We start from the raw sequence: 14,014 nt of genomic DNA on the forward strand, positions 1-14,014 counted from the left end.
TATTCAAACTCAAGTCTTCCTGACTCATTTGCTTTATTTGTTCTACCAATGGAGCCACCTAAATGCCTCTATATTTTATGTTTAAATGAAGTCATCAGCAAAATACCTAACAGAGGGACAGAAGATCAAGTTCTTTGAGTTATTATTACTTCTCAGTTATCCACATGGATTCAGTTCATGAAGAAGAGCCACCTTTTGTACTTTTGGAAAAGTATCCTAGATTATTTTTGAGGTGGTAGGATAAATTAAAAAAACAAACAAAACTCTTACCTTCTGTCTTGAATCAATATTAAGTATCGGTTCCAAGGCAGAAGAGCAGTAAGGGCTAGGCAACTGGGGTTAAATGACTTGCCCGAGTCACATAGCGAGGAAGTGAACCCAGGATCTCAGCCTGGCTCTCTAACCACTGAACCACTTGGCTGCCCTGATGGGATAAATTTTAATTGTATGATACTTCTCTCACTTCCCCTCTCCTACTGAAAGCCTCTTTCTTATTATAAGGAAGATGGCTAGTCAGCCAAGCAATTACAAAGAAATAAAGTAGGTTTCTGGAAATTTACCTATGCAATCAAATCTGGTTAATATTTCCTTGGGGATTATAGAATTTAGTTAGGCCAGTCCCCAAATGGGAATATTTGGAGGGAGAAAAGATACCGTGCTGAATTGGAAGGCCATGACAGAACGAAGATTTTAGAGACTAGAATACAAAGAAAAATATGATGAATCAAGTTAGGCCCAGGGATCTGTAGCTAGGTTGAATACCTTAGATATTAAGTACTATCCAATCCAAAGCTCAATAATTTTTTAAAATTAGCATATCTAATGATTTTACTGTGCTATATTATTTTTTAATTTAGATGCACTAATTTCATTTTAAAAACATATAGAGTCTCAATCCAGATCAAAGAAAATTTTTTTCACTCTTAAATTTTCTATTTGTTTTAGTTTAGTTCCATAGAAAGATCAATATGGAAAAATGTTTTATAGGATTGTACATGCAAAATCTGTATAAGATTGCTAAACATCTCTTGGGCATGAGGGGGAAAATCCAGACTCAAAATGTTTAAAAAATGTTGGATATTGTCTTTACACATCATTTTCATCATAAAATAAGAAATGATGGAGAGAAAAAAACATACAAAACTAGACAATGCATGCAGGGTCTGGAGTGTGGGGAGATGAGATAGAAGGTAAAAGATGGAGTAGATATCAGAATTCAACAACCATTCAGGATGAAGCATAGAAAGAGAACTAAGAATTGAGAAGGACTGATGGCCAGATTCAGGAGTTCAAGTAGATTCAGGGGATGAGAAGATCCAGCTCAGTGACTAGGGAAGGTTTAGAAAGGAGTAAAGGTACAATCCCTAAGGCCAGGATCTAAAGGGTCCTGGTCAGGTTTCAAAGTATAGGAGCTGGTGTCCTGGGAAGCTGATTGGGAATATTTAGGCCTATAACTTACGAGTTAGATTTTTCACATATCAAATGTGCACAGAGCATTGTGATAAATATTATGGATAGAAAACAGAAATAAAATAAATATATTGTCCTCAAGAATCTTTTAATCTAGCAAGTGAGAGAAAAAGTATATATATGGAATGGGGGACAGCTAGGTGACTTAGTGTATTTAGAGCTAGACCCAGAGATGGGAGGTCCTGGGTTCAAATCTAGCCTCAGACACTTCTTAGTGGTGTGACCCTGGGCAAGTCTTTTAGGCCCCATTGCCTAGCCCTTACCACTCTTCTGCCTTTTAAGATGGAAGGTAAGGGTTCAAAAAAGTATATATATATATATATATGTATATATATATATATATAAATATATATGTATGTATGTATACACACACACACGGCTATTTGTGATACAAGTATACAGGAAAGGCCCAGATAGAGAGAAATAAGAGGGAAAATCTCTTCATGCTGGAAGGTAAGGACAAGGTGGTTAGTGAAATAACCCTGAATGGGGCTTGAAGGAAGCAGTCCAGCTAGAGAGGCACAGCTAACAGATACCAAACAATAGCAAGAAAAATTCATCACAGGAGATAGTCAAGTGCTGGACTGTAACAGAAGAATTCAAGAGAGACAGAGAAGAATGAAGGTGGGACTAGTGAAGAAATGGACTTGAACAGTGTGTTAATAAAGACAGGGCAGATTTTAACTAGCAGTAGTATGGGGGGGGATATAATTTCTGGCATGGAGGGTAGCCCAAGTGAAAATATGCTTGTAGGAGAGGCAGGATAACAGCAGGGATCAGTGAATGACCCAAATTTGACAGAAATCATGCATATTAAGGTTGAGTCTGTAAGGGTTAAAATAAGGGTTTTGACAAAATAAGGGAGCAGCTTTTAATAATTTAGGTTTTAATGAGAATATAATAAAGTTGTAAATTAATATTATCCCTTTAAGCCAGAGAAACAAAAACTTCTAGCAGCTTTTAACAATTAATAATTTAGTTTTATTAAAATAGAGATAGTAAAGGAGAGAAATATAGGAAAGAGGTAGAGAAAGAAAATTTCCTAATGTCTATACTAGTTATCCTATAACTAACTACAATTACTACCTAAAATTGCCTATATCTACCTAAATACCTATAACTGCTGCTAATAATAAACACCCTACAAAGTTCCAACCCAATCCAGCCCAATCAAAACCAACTCAATCAGTGTTTAATCCAACCCCAATTAGGTCTGTCAACAAAGACCAACCAGCTTCCAAAAAGTTCAAGGAAGGGAAAAATAACCTAATAGCCCAAACCAAAAGCCAAAAACCCAAAAGGCAAAAAGCACTTTAAAGGCTAAAATCAAAACCCTCATGGTAAGCTTGCAACTAAATGCCAGTCACCAACTAATCACTAACCCATACCACCAGCAACCAACCCCCAACAACCAACTCACATCCAGCAGCCAACTATCCCACAACTGCCAGCCCTAACTATTAGCAACTGACCCCTCAATCCCAACTGTCAGCAACTGATAGACTGATCAACTCTTGCTAGGCCCCTTTTATAACCTCCTCCTATATCACTTCCTGTCTCTATGGTTCCTTTTTCCTGTCTCTATGGTTTCTCCTTCCTGTCTTTATGGTTTCTCCTTCCTGTCACTGTGGGCTGGTTAATCCCTACATATCTCTATGGTAAAAGGACCTCCAGGTCCCCCATTAAATTAGAAAAGGATTTAAGAATTCCTTTTTACAGTCTTCCTGGGTCAGCACCATGGTCAGGGACAACAGGAAAGATGAGAACAGGGAACTGTCCTCATTGTTGCAAGACAGAGTACCAAGCTACTTTCACTTTTATGGGCATATATAGGGATGGCTTTGGGGATGGAGGTTAATGGTGAGGGGAGGGAACTGAGATGGTTTCCTTAAAGATAGTGGGGTCTGAGGACTGAAGGGGGTTGAGAGGTTTTGCTCTGAGAGGTTGTGCTCTGAGAAGCTTGCTCTGAAGGAGGCTGGAGGTGGAGGCCCCTGAGACTGTTTCTCTATTTTGGTCACGTGAGTGACAAGGACTGATCTGTTTTCTTTGCCTCAGCTATCTAAAGGCTTGGGCCTTTTGGCCCAGCCTAAACAGAGGGGGTATTTAAGCCCTATTCCCTTCTCTCCCCTTTCTCTCTCTCTCTCTCTCTCTCTCTCTCTCTCTCTCTCTCTCTCTCTCTCTCTCTCTCTCTCTCTCTCAATACCTTTCTTCCTCCTGTTTGTAATTAAACTCCATAAAATGTTGACTGCTGACTTGAGTTTTCATTTAGGAATTACATAGCTGAATTCTTTGGTGACCTTAAATTAATATACATCAGTCTTTTAAAGTGATTTCCTTGTCACAATGGAGAATTAAATGAGGAAGAATAACTTCTCCATTAGTAATCATATAATTACTGCTATTCTAGCTTTGCAGAAATTTGTGTTGTTTTTGGCAGGTGACACAACTCTAGTAGAGAAAGGGAATCTTTGTTGGTGAGAACCCTTGGACATGTCACTGTAAGTTTCCGCACAGACTATTCCCCTGAGAAAGTGCCTATGTGTCCTTTCTTCATACATTCCCTGGAAGAATTGTGCTCTATGGCAAATCTCTCTAGTAGGTGAGTATAGGAGTATGTGGGGTGGTAGGGTTGGTCTGCCAAAACTGGAGGAGTCTGATTTTTAAAACTTTACTGAAAAAGACATGGTACCTATCTGAGATTTTGCCCATCAACTTGGGAGTTTAAGAATACCAGATGTAACAGTATAATGGGTCTTCGATGCTTGGCCACAAACAATAGATGAAGGTCAGCAGACATAGAAAAAGACAGCATAGAAAAAGTCTAGAAACTAAGAAATGCATAAAGTATATGTATGCTGTAAGAGCAGGATGGAAGGATGAGGATGGAATGTTGAAGAAGACTTGACTGACGGGCGAAGACAGTTGGAAGTAGAGGAGCATGGGAGAAGAACGGGGACATGGGAGAGTTCTGAGAGGAAGAAGAGGCTTTTGAGACTAGATCTCGAGGTGAGGGAAGGTTTCTTGTCTTGCTGGAGATCGTCTAAGAGGCAGCTGAGAGATAGCCAAGAGAATCAGCCTTGGAACTTCTCAAGAAGTGATTCACAATTGCCTGACACCTCTAGCAATATCTAAAGAGAGACTTAGGTCCCATCAGACCTGAGGAGCCTCCGACTCAACGGCCTTGATTCCCCCCACCCCCACTCCCCACCTTCAGCCTTATAGCACCTGCCTTACTCTTACCTTGATTCCTTAATTTCTCTGTTTAGGTTATAAGATAGCTGGAAAGGGGAGGAGAATTTCTGGTTTGCCCTGAAGCATCCAGAAAGAAGGACCTCAAAGAGTTTAGCTATAGGGACACCTCTTAACACCAACATGAACAATGCCCCTCCCCTCCAGATACCTTGAGTTTATTAAAGTATTATTAAACCGCAGTCAGATTGGAAGAAAGGGAAGAAAGTTCAAGGAGCTTTGAGGAAGCTACTCTCTGAGGCTGCTGATCAGCCATCGCACAGTGCTGGTCAGCCTCCCCCCTCCCCAGTGTCAGCGAACAGAGGAGGCTTGGGTTTCTCATGCAGTGCTTATCAATTCCGGGGTAATTGCCCTATCACTCAATAGGGGAGACCTTCCCTTAACTTCTCTACATTGGCCCATCACTTGGGATCACCATTTCCCCGAGAAGAGAGTGAGAGAGTACAACAGGAGCCATTCCACTTTGACTCCTACCTTTCCTCACTCATCTGCCTATCAGTAACAGCTCCCTCAAGACCAATTATTACCATTCAGCAAATAAGCATTACAATACTGTTGAATAATATCAATATACTTTATCTTTTAATACCATAATTTAATACCACTAAGATAGAGAATTTCTTTCTAAATTGAAAATAAGTAAAAAGTTTGTTTGCGAAAAGAACATGAAAACCAAACTATTTTATCCAGATTTTCCAGATTGCAGGAGCATTGCACATTAATCTCCTCATTGTAGAAGGGATACCTGTATGTGTGTGTATATGTATATATAATATATATGTATATAGGTATATATGCCTAATAGTTACACCTTGTATATTATTACACATTACTATATGTATACTAAATAATTATATATACAACAGTATCTACATAGATAATCCCAAAATAATAGAATATTTAAAATCCGGTTTTGTAGTGTAATAGGGGATTATTTAAATAAAAATGATCATTTAAGATCAGATCTGCAAATCTCCTCCCTTTTTCCTCCCTTCACCCTCCCTGGTTCACCTCCCTCCTTGTCCCTCCTGCCTTCCTCTTTGCCCTTTCAGTTGATTCTTCTGTTGGTCTCTCTAAAATCAACTCAAAGTGAGTATTTTTGGTGTATCAAATAAATCACTCCTTTCTCTTCTCTAAGATTAAGTAAAGGGGTTTATTGGGGAGAAAAGAAAAGATAAGAAAATGGAGGGAAAGAGGGTTTGGCGTTTCCCTATTACCAGAATAATTCCTAGGTTGGAGGATGGTGGAATATAGTTCAGATTTGGGAAAATTGGTTAACAGGTCTTGAAATTCAGTCACTGTAATAGAGCAGAGAACATCAGAGAGCTCAGGACTTTTGCCCTTCTTCCTTTCTGTCCCCCAAGCAAAGAGACCAAGATTTTCAGTTTGTCAAGTCCTTTTTAACAGTCTTTCCTGGTCACCATTCCAATTAGAATGTTCTCCTTGAGTGACAGCTTGTGTGGAAGTAAGCTTTTCATATGATCATCTTCACGAGTGGGTGTATGTAATATGTTATAGTATAAGTTATTAGATTTATGTTAAGAATATGAATTTGAAGTTTTCTTATCTTTTGATGTTTGAATTTTCACAAGGGGATTTATTGTTTGCTCTTTTTGATGTTCATGTTAAGATATGTTGACTTTTGAAGTTTCTTGGAGATAGAATTTTGATATAATGTATTTCATTTGGTCATAGAGTTATGTTTTCAAGTGAAATAACTTTGTTACTTCATTTGTTGTTAAGATTGTTGGCAGAGACTTTGTATAGACTTGTAGAGACTTTTCTTTGGAGCTAAGTTTTAAAATGTCTGTTTTTCTTTTCTGTCTGTTTTACTGTCTATCTTTCTATCCGCAGCTGTTTTATTTGCTTTAGCAGTGCTTTTCTGTTGTCATTTGCACTCTCGTTTGCTTTCCTTTAGCTCTCTTGTCTATTCTTTCTGTTTTGTCTTTCATAGCTTTCCATTCATAGGGACTGTTGTTGATTATGGCTAGGGTTATTTGTTTCATATGTCATATTTATGTATCTTCATTGATGTTAATGTTATGGGTGTGATGCAATTTTACATATGAAGCATGGAACCATGATCAACTTTTATAGATGTTGGGATTGTCATTACAATTGTTGTTGGATCAATCCATCTTGGTTTTGTAGGAGATTCTCTATTAAAGTTCTTGACATATACTTTGTCTCCTGGTTTTATCTTATGCAGTGAAAAATCTAGTGGTATTATTTGCACAAGTAAACTCAGTTTTCTTAGTTTTTCTAATCTACTTTGTATCTGTTTTAAATATTCATGAAGTACACATTCCCCTTTTAACTGGACAAGTATGATGGCTTTACTGTTCTACCATGCCAAAGTGGTTGACCATATAGCATTTCAAATGGTGATATATGCAAGTCAGTTCTAGGTCTAGTTCTTATGTTGAACAAAGCAAAAGACATAACATCTGTCCATTTTAAATGTGTTTCTGAACAGAGTTTACCTATTTGGGTTTTCAATTCTTTGTTCATTCTCTCGTCCTGGCCTGAACTTTGGGATTGATAAACTGAGTGATAATTACATTTGATCCCCAAGTTCTTGTAGATTTCTTGCAGAATGTGGGAAGTGAAATGGGACCCCTTGTCCAAATCTATGGTATTGGGAATGCCATGTCTAGGTATTATCTCTCTTTTTTTTTTTAAACCCTTACCTTCCGTCTTGGAGTCAATACTGTGTATTGGCTCCAAGGCAGAAGAGTGGTAAGGGCTAGGCAATGGAGGTCAAGTGACTTGCCCAGGGTCACACAGCTGGGAAGTGTCTGAGGCCAGATTTGAACCTAGGACCTCCCATCTCTAGGCCTGGCTCTCAGTCCACTGAGCTACCCGGCTGCCCCTTATTATCTCTTTTAATAGAAACCTCACTACTGTTGCTGTGTCATTTTTCTTGGATGGACATGCTTCAACCCATCTTGTCAGTCTATCCACAATAACCAATGCATATTTTTATCCCTTGTCTTTAGGCATGCTAATATAATCAATTTGAATACATTGAAAAGGCATATAGCTGAGTGGTCTGCCTCCCAATGCTATGTTCTTAAAATGTCCTTGATTATACTTTCTGCATGTTTCACATGCCTGACAAGTTATAATGGCATTTGTTGTTATTCCTGGTGCCATCCAAAATCTCTGAATTGTATCCAGAATCCCTTGCACCTTGTAATATCCTTTTGTATGAATTTTGGTGCATAGATGTTGATATAATCTTTTAGGGAGAATCGGTGTACCCCCTTGAGCAATCCAAACGCCTTTTATTAATTTAGCGCCTAGCTGCTCCTTCCATGACTGTATTTCTTTTCTGTTGTAAGCTTCGGTACGATTGTGCCTTTCAGTCAGAGAGAAATTCAGCACACAGTGGGGTCTGAACTTCACAGCATATTGTGAGGTTATGTCTGCTCTGTCATTCCCTAGAGATATTCTGTCCTTTCCATGAGTCTGTGCCTTGCAATGGATTACAGCCACCTCTTTTTGGAAGTTCTACAGCTTTTATAAGAGGGTCTATTAATTTGTCATATGCAATTGGTTTCCCAGCTGAAGTTTTATGCCCTCTGTTTTTCCACATGTATGAAGACGAATGCACAGTGGAGAAAGCATAATTTGAGTCTAAAAAAATGTCAACCCTTTTTCTTTTAGCTAACTCTAAGGCCACAAACAGAGCCTTGAGCTTGGCTCCTTGGGTGCTAACATGACTTGGCAATGAAGCATGCCAAAGTGTTTTGTCATTGTCATCTACAGCTGCTCCTGTGACTTCCCTTCCATTGTGAATATAGGAGGACCCATCTGTGTATAACTCTATTTCTGGATTGATAAGAGGTGTGTCTTTGAGTTGTTCATTGGGTTTGTGCATCATTTCTACTATTTTATTACAATCATGCAATTCTTCTCCACCAATTGGCAAATCAGGAGTCAGAGTCGCTGGGTTCAATGGTGCACATCTATGAATTGCGATGTTATCATTGCCTAACAGAATGACTTCATACTGGGATATTCTTGCATTGGTGAATGAATGCATATTCTGTGACCTTAGTAGTTTTTCTATTTGGTGTGCAGAATATACATGCAATTTACATCCCAGTACTATATCATATGATTTCTTGACCATCAGAGCTGCAGCTACTATGCTCCTGAGGCAATGCACCATTCCTTGTGTAACAGAATTGAGGATAGAACTGTAAAAAGCAATGGCCCTTAAATTCAGCCCAAAATACTGTGTTAGCATTCCAGAAGTGATGCCTTTAGCTTCATGGACATACAAGTGGAATTCTTTCTTATAATCTGGTATTCCCAAGGCTGGAGCTGATAGAATAGCTCCTTTTAACTGTGACAAAGCATGCAAATGTTCTTTGTTTAATTGCAATGGTTATTTAATTTCTTTCTTTGTCAAATCAGTTAAACATTTGGAAATATGGGAATATCCTACTATGTATTGTCTCAAGAAACCAGCAACCCCTAGAAATGCTCTAAGTTCTTTCTTGGCCCTAGGGATGCCTAGCTTTTATATGTCTGCTATTCTTTTATTAGAGATTTTCCTGGTGCCCCCCTCTAGGACAAATCCTAAATATTCAACTGTTGGGAGGACCCACTGGATTTTCTTTTTTGAAACTTTATGTCCTCTTTTATGAAGCTCTATTAATAACTTATTTGAATCCCCCAAACATGTTTTTGGGCCAGGTGATGCTAGCAGTAAGTCATTTACATAATGTATTAATCTGCTACATTTGAAAGTTATGGTGGCTAAGACTCTCTGCAGAAGTTGACAAAATATTGAAGCAGACTCAAAACATCCTTGCACTAATCTGGTGTAGCACAGCTGAGTTTGTCCCCATTGGAAAGCAAAACTATTTTAGAATCAGTTTAGAATGGTATTGTAAAGTAGGTGTTGCTCAAGTCCAACACTGTGTACCACCTAGCTTCTGTGAAGGTATTTGAGTTATCATATCATTTGGAGAAGGTGCGACAGTGTGTTTCTTTCTTATAAAGTTATTTATAGCCCTAAGATCCATTACAAATCTCCAAGCTGAAGTGCCATCTTCATTCAGCTTGTTCTTTTTAATAGCTAGAATTGAACTATTGAATTCAGATACAGTAGGTCTTAATATGCCTCGTTCTAGCAAACTGTTTATGATTGGTGTTTTTACTTCTTTTGCTTCTTCACTCAATTTGTATTATGTTATCTTGGGCAGTATTCCTTCCCTGACCTCAATTCTGACTGGTGTCACTGACTTGATCCTACCCATGTCATTTTGATGTTTTGCAAACACCCCTTTGTGGTATATCTTTTGGTATTTCATACATAGATGTTAAAATTTGGATTTTATCAGGTTCTTCTTCTAGTTGTTCCAGGTATAACAATGGGTAGTGCTTTAGTGAATTTTTGGGTAAATGCAAGTAGATTTTCCCAGATCTTTCACATTGCAAAGTCGCTTGGATATTACACAAAAAATCTCGTCCTAAAATGTTATCTGGGCATGAGGGAATCAATAGGAAAGTATGATCTATGGTGAGAGGACCCAATTTAATCATAGTGCTTTTGAGCTCAGGGACTTGTTGTACTTGTCCCGTAGCTCCAGCTCCAGAAACCATACCCTCTATGTTGGTATCCCCTGGACATGTCTTTACGACTGATTTTGAAGCACCAATATCCATGAGGACTTTATAGTTTTTCTTTCCCACTTTAATATATACATATGGTTCTAGCTTTTGAGTAGATATTGAATTTATTGTTATTGAATCACTCTGCATTGTTTTGCTACCTTCTGCCAGTTGTATGGTTGAACTAGTTAAATCTTCTTGATTTAAATAATTTCCTATGTGATCTTCATCTAAGTTTGATTGTATTATATCCTCTGCTTCATTGGAAAATGAATTTAAATCATAGCTATGGTTAATGTCATATAGTTTTACTTGGCCAGACCTCCCCACTCCATTTGGAATGTTGGTTTCATGCCTGTCATTTGAATCCTTGGCTGTTCTATCGGTTGCTAAGTTTTGCATTCCATTCATCTTTTCAAATTTAACTGCTATTCCACTTTTATTACTTTGAATATGATTATTATTTTCAAATGTAATTTCAGCTTCATTTTCATTAAATTTTATATTTTCTAAATTAGTCATTGTAGGATGAAAACTTTCAGCTTCTGGATTCAAACTAGATGTTTTTTCTAAGGCGATCTGTGCCATATAGCTATTTGAAGAATTAACTGTTTCTTGTGGGTTTTTCTGTACATTTGTGAGTGTTTTCAAATCATTTATAGCTCCATTAATCTCATGTGAAACAGTAACTATGTGCTTTGATTTTCTGCTAAAGTCATTTTGCTGCAGGGAATTGAAATTTTGTTTCTGTGAGTCTCTCACTAGCTCCTGTTTGAGTTTATGTGAATTTTTCTGACTTTTTCTTGTACAAAATTCAATCCCTGTGCCCAATCTGCACTGAAAAAAGTTTTCTATGTATGTATTTGAGCAATGATGTTTTTAACCTCTTCATCAAGCACTTTCACTTGTCCCTGCCTGTCATTTGATCTTTTTCTTGGTTTGCTTTTCTCAGCAGTCACAGATTCAATTTCTTGCATCATCTGTTCATTGTCCCTTTTCTGTTTTCTCTTTAGTTTTATAGCAGCTTGTCTTTTACTATTTTTCAATTGTCTATCTCCATGCACCAAACTAAATATACCATAATTTTGGCTTCATAATTCTCTCCTAACCATGTCTGCATATTTGGGCTTAGTCCCTGCATTTATAACGTCCCTCATTTCCTGAAGATTTGCTGCTTGCTGACTTGATCTTAATGAGCAGTGTTTACAGCATGGAGTTTTCTGCTTATTATATTGTTTGCCTCCTGTGTTCTTGTTGTTAACCTCATACTTCTTTTTGAGAAAACAGTCTTTGATTAGGTGTCCAGTTTTCTGACAGAAAAAGCATTGCCTGTTCTCTCTCTGTACTTTTCTTTGTTGATAAACAGGTTTTGAGTGTGTTTTAACAGTGTTCAAATGTTTAATTTCCTGTATCTCCTTTTCCTTCAGATTTTGCTCTGATCCATGCAATTTCTGTTTTAATTCAGATAACTGTCTATTCTGATCTTGTGACTGCCAAAAATGTATGATGCAGAGTCTATCAGTTCTGTCAAATTTACTGTATAATATTTTGGAAGGTAGTGTTTGAAGAAATTCCCAAGATGTGGTGTGCAATTTTCAGAAATTGTCTCCTAACGTGAGCCATGGACTCATCCGTATCTTTCTCTATGCCCATGATAGCCCCAGCAGTCTCAGAAAGGCAATATATAAACATAGCTGGATGTTCTCCCTTTTCTTGCACCATCTTATCAAATTTTCCGCAAGCACTTGGCTTGGAGCAACACATCTTAATGGCTTGGAGCAAGTCCTTTCTGCATTTCCTCAGATAGGTCATGCTAATAGGATTAGAGAAGTCAAAATCCTCTCCTTGCTCCATCAGGGTGCTTTCTGATCTTGTTCTATCAATAAATTGACAATGTTTATGGGGGCTAAAAAGTTCTGCCAAGAGGAACTCTGTATCCTCAAAACTGGGTTCAAAAATATGGAAAGCCCTTTAAAATTCTTTATGGGATCTATGGGGCTCAGATATAAACTTTTCTTTATAGAATCCAATTCTTGCATTGTAAATTGCTTATGGACTTTGGAGTGCAACACTCCAGCTGAATCTTAGCAATATCTTTTAGTGGAAGAATTTTTTCAGCCTCTTTGTTTGCATTAGTGTCTTTGTCCTTGTCATTTCTCTGTGTGCCCGACTTGGTTTTCTTGGCCTTCTTTTCTCTATTCTTTGGTACATTGTTTGCCTGTCCACTTGCCTTATCCTTGATCTGATCTAAATGACCCTTTTGCCTTTACAAATTTCTCAAACATATTCTTCACCAGTATTTCCAAGTTGGTATCAACTACCATGATTTGTGTTATTGTCTTTGGAATTACACATCTATAAATGTTCTTCAGGTAGGCAAGGGTTTGTATTGCAGCCATAACAATAATGTAAACTTGTATCAGTAACTGCCATAGTAGAGTGTCTTTTTGAAATGGCATGTTTAATATGAAAGTTGTGGAAAGATAAGAAAATGGAGAGAAAGAGGGTTTGGGGCTTCCCTGTTATTAGAATAATTCCTAGGTTGGAGGAAGAGCTCAGGACTTTTGCCCTTCTTCCTTTCTGCCCTTGAGTGCTTGCAGTTCTTGAGTGTTGCAGACTTTTCTGTCTGCAACAGAGCTGGAGTAGCTGGGACTGCTGAGCTGTCACTCAAGGAGAACATCCTAATTGGAATGGTGACCAGGAAAGACTGTTGAGAAGGATCTGACGAACTGAAAATCTTGGTCTCTTTGCTGGGGGACAGAAAGGAAGAAGGGCAAAAGTCCTGAGCTCTCTGATTTTCTCTGCTCTATCACAGTGACTGAATTTCAAGACCTGTTAACCAATTTTCCCAAATCTGAACTATATTCCACCATCCTCCAACCTAGGAATTATTCTGGTAACAGGGAAACCCCAAACCCTCTTTCCCTCCATTTTCTCATCTTTTCTTTTCTCCCCAATAAGCCCCTTTACTTAATCTTAGAGAAGAGAAAGGAGTGATTTATTTGATACACCAATAATACTCACTTTGAGTTGATTTTAGAGACCAACAGAAGAATCAACTGGAAGGGCAAAGAGGAAGGCAGGAGGGACAAGGAGGGAGGTGAACCAGGGAGGGTGAAGGGAGGAAAAAGGGAGGAGATTTGCAGATCTGATCTTAAATGATCATTTTTACTTAAATAATCCCCTATTACGGTAGTCAATGGAATATTATTAGTTCCATCAACAGTTCCAAGAAATCATTTTGAAAGTATTTAATAACGTTTAAAAAGAATTACTGAACCCAAGCAGGGAAAGGCTATGACTCTTTTCTCTTGCTCTGAACTCTTCCCTGACCCCTACTTCATTTCTGTGAGTACAAAGCAATTGCTCCTTGGAGCAAAAACAAGGCACCTGGAGTATCACAAAGCAGCAACACAGGCTTCTTTCTGTAAAGGTGCTGATTGAAGGCACCCTCTGAGGTAGTAATTAAACAAGTATTTGGGGGTAAAGGGCCTTTTCTCCCAAGTCCTGCTGAGTAAGCAGAGATCCTGTTATCGACTTGTTCCGTGCTTGAAAGAACAGTGATGTCGCATGGATGTTCTCCTCTACTGATTCAGTCACAACCCCTCTAGGATCAGATAAGAATTGCGTAAATGCCTCTTAAAGGCATGTCTTGTACAGTCTTTAA

At 38.2% G+C, this 14,014-nt stretch overlaps 1 protein-coding gene across 1 annotated transcript in view; it reads right to left on the minus strand.

The window, feature by feature from the left end:
* ALDH1L2 (aldehyde dehydrogenase 1 family member L2) overlaps positions 1 to 14,014 on the minus strand; it is a 96,275-nt gene that overhangs the window by 59,221 nt on the left and 23,040 nt on the right. The window lies entirely within an intron of this gene.

Source organism: Monodelphis domestica, chromosome 5 (assembly GCF_027887165.1).
Source record: "Monodelphis domestica isolate mMonDom1 chromosome 5, mMonDom1.pri, whole genome shotgun sequence".
NCBI classification, from domain to species: Eukaryota; Metazoa; Chordata; class Mammalia; order Didelphimorphia; family Didelphidae; genus Monodelphis; species Monodelphis domestica.